Source organism: Pyxicephalus adspersus, chromosome 12 (genome assembly GCF_032062135.1).
Source record: "Pyxicephalus adspersus chromosome 12, UCB_Pads_2.0, whole genome shotgun sequence".
In the NCBI taxonomy this organism is placed as follows: Eukaryota; Metazoa; Chordata; class Amphibia; order Anura; family Pyxicephalidae; genus Pyxicephalus; species Pyxicephalus adspersus.
In genome coordinates, this window is record NC_092869.1 from 21995521 (window position 1) to 21999257 (window position 3737).

Below are 3737 nucleotides of genomic sequence, written 5' to 3' on the forward strand. Positions count from 1 at the left end.
TATTCATGGTGTAACGCCTCAGCATCTAAAAAAAATAAATAAATACATTTTGTGGTTGAACAAATGCTTTTTCAAGAATTATGAAGATAGATTTGCATGGGTGAACCTGGCTGATCCAGTAAACCTGGAATAGATCTGGTTCAGGATTGAAAACATTTGCCATCAGAGGGCACTCACAAGCTGCGATCCAAGATGGCCGCATTTTGATCGAGCTCAGAGACTCCCGAATGTGGAGCCGCTTCAGCAAGCAGGGTCAGCAGGTCGTTTGTCCTCCCCTGACAGGATTCTAGCCTTCTATACCGGCGCCACCGGGATGGGCAAGAAATCAGGCACAGTCCGGTCCTAGGTGAGAAATCCTGCTACTACTCCATTCATGCGGCAGGGATCCAAGATGGCAGAAGCGGATGCTGTGAATGACACTGTGCCAGGCTCTCCCTTCCATTTGGAGGCCACTGACGAGATTTCCAGTGACAGCTCTAACATATAAGACCCTAATGCACAACCCAGCTCAGTGTGGAGGGATGCTGAACTGTTGGAATGCTTCAAGCAATTATTACAGCAGGAACTTTCTCAAGCCACAGCCAAGTTATCTCTTAGCCTAACTAGAAAGATCAGGGATCTAGGTACAAGAATCCATGCCCTGGAGCAAAAGATGGATGATGCCATTACAGTAATAGATTCCCACTAACAGGATATGAACATGCCCCAGAAAGATTTGCAAGCTGCAATGGTTAGCATAGAAGATCTGGAAAACCGCCACCACAGGGCTAATCTACGTGTAAGGGGGATTCCAGAGACAATTGTAGATCCCTCTGGTTTCATACTGGCCTTATTTCAGGAGTTACTTCCAGATTTTCCACCAGAGTGGCTAGAAATGGACTGGGTCCACCGTGCACTAGGCCCTAGAAAACTAGAAGGCCCTCCAAGGGATATTATTATCAAGCCCGCCTTTTATAAAACCAAAGAAGCTATCCTGAAAGCATCTTGGAACAAGAAGGACCTTGTTTTTCAATCCCATCCTTACCAAGTCCTTGCAGATCTGCCACCACAGACAATCAAAAAATCAAATGGCAAATGATATTGAAGAAATCCATTCTAGGTTTGCTGGTTCTTCTTCAGTCTTGGAGAGATTTAATAAATCAGGCCATTTGTCATTATGACTATCTAATACAAAGTGACAGTGCTTCCAGATAATCCAATATACCAGCAAAGTATACTAACCAATCCATGCTGAATTCCTGTTTCAGGAGTCCACCCTAAAACATTGGAGCTTACCAGGGTGAATGATCTCATGACCCCATCCAGGTAATAATGTTCAGACCTGGTGTTAAGCTGCTCAGGCCTAAGCACTGTGTAATAGGTAGGTCATATGCTTCACATATCCAGGGGTCCCACTTTTTAAAGTCAATGAAGCGATTCTGACAGCATAGGGTGGTGCCATAAGAGAACATATAGGTGGATATATATCTTATTTATAAAGAAGAGTTGAACAAAATATGTTTGTTGCTGTTCAAAAGAATGTATGGTTGAATAAAAACATTTTATATTGGTACCGGAAAGTCCCAGTGTTTGTGTAATCTCCGAGGTCGTTGGGGCTTTTCTACCTGATGGTACAGCCTTCTTTCATTAGTCATTAGGTGACACATATTGCAAGATTGTTTATATACTGCATAATGTATGTTCCATGGATTTACTTCCAATATTGTCTCTATTTTCACTTACTGTATTACAACATACTGTTATCTTATGTAAAGCATTGGTCATTTTGTGTCTATTTTTTGCTTCTTTTGGTTTTGTTCCCTTTTTTTCTTTTTATACCTGAAAAAGGAATTGCAAAAAAAATTTTTCTTGATCCTCAGGCTACGTACACACATTAGATGATTCTCGTCCGATAATCGCCTCAGGGCTGGTATCGAACGAGAATCTGGCGTGCGTACAGCGACCTTCTGTTGTCGTTCATGGATCCGTCCTGGCGGATCCACGAACAGCGAACGATCGTAATACAAGTGAAAGAGAGAGATCGCAGCAGAGTGCCAATCCATCATTCTCCCTCTTCCCTCTCCATAAAGCAGAACAGCGCTCTATGTACAGCACTCGTTCATGCATCTTGCATGAATGGTCCTTTCCAACCGCAAAAATCTAATGTCACCAAGCCATTGCCTTCAGATCAGCTGGCTACTACTGACTTTACACATTTAGACCATCACTTGGTCCTGGTATTTTCACTGTAAAATCTCCAAAACTTAAACTTTACCTGACACTAGCATGCCCTAAAAACTGACAGCAAAAAGTAAAGTAAAAAATAAATTGACCACGAATTCAACATTTGTATCAAATCTATTGTTTAATCCAGTGTTTCTCAACTAGGGTTCCTTCAGAGGTTGCTAGGGGTTGCTTGAATAATGAGAAATGTGTGACTCCCAGGTCACTTTAACTGATTTCAATGATCTTTTTGGCTATCTGTAAGGGTGACATTTCTCCCACTGGCCAGTAGGAATTCTTCCTATTGACCACCACACTAATGTACTGTGAGCTGTGGGTATAGTTAATATAGCAGGGGTTTCCTGGAAACCTGAAAGATATTTCAAGGGGTTTTTGCCCTTGTAGGTGGACTGACCAGTTAAGATTCCTTGATACCCTTATCATTTCTGTTGGAGATATGTGATTGCACAAAGTCATATCCTTTATATAAATCATGGGTTGGATATTTAAAGAATGACTCATCCAAAGAAAGTCAAAGTTCACCTAAAACTTCTTAAACAAATGCGTAGACACTGGGGCAGTAGGAATCTGGATACTCTGACTAAGCAGTAATAATCCTGCTGGCATGCCACCAACATACTCCTCCACAGTATATAGGAGCCATTCTTTTGAATTTGTATACCTTGATTATTTATTTTAATTAGAAGCAACTTAATTTTGATCACATGTGACCCACAGCAAACCATGTCAGGGTGAACAAAGGTCATCTCTCTTGATTAGCTTGATGGTTACGGTATTCTGCATTATTTATTAGGTAAATGCTTTTTAAAGTTGGTAAATGTGTAGCCTCTCTAGCTTCAATTACTTGTATTAGTTATATGCAACAAAGAAATTTAAAAATTTTAGGTAAGTTTACAGCTATAGATTTATTTACTTCTGCTTGGGTGAAGTCTTCCTTGTACATTCGTCAGTGTGTAAACACTATAGGATCACATTCACGTTTTGAAATGTGAAACTGACATTTTACACATTTTTTTTCGCAACAATATAAATTTCATTGTTTTAGCTTTTTTGTTTGAAAAATCTCTTTCCTTTCATTGTGATAAAAATAAGGAACATCAGCATAATGCATTTCGTAAATATTTGTAACTATCATTTTTACCATTTTTCCCCAGAGAATATTTAGTGTTCCAAGGACCAGATTAATATTATTATTAACTTGTATTGATATAGTGCCAACATAATTTGCAGCACTTTACAAAATCCAGAGACATGTCACTAGCTGTCCCTCAAAGGGGCTCACAACCTAATATGCCCACCATAGTCATATGTCATTACCACAGTCTAAGGTCAATTTTGAGGGGAAGCCAATTAATGTAACTGCATGTTTTAGAATGTGGGAGGAAACTGGAGTGCCTGGAGGAAACCCACACAAAGTCCTTGCAGATAATGCGCCCTGCTCGAGAACCTGGCACCCAGATCAGCTTTTTAAACTGGCGAATACCCACTTGAAGAGGCTTCAGAAAAAGCTGTAG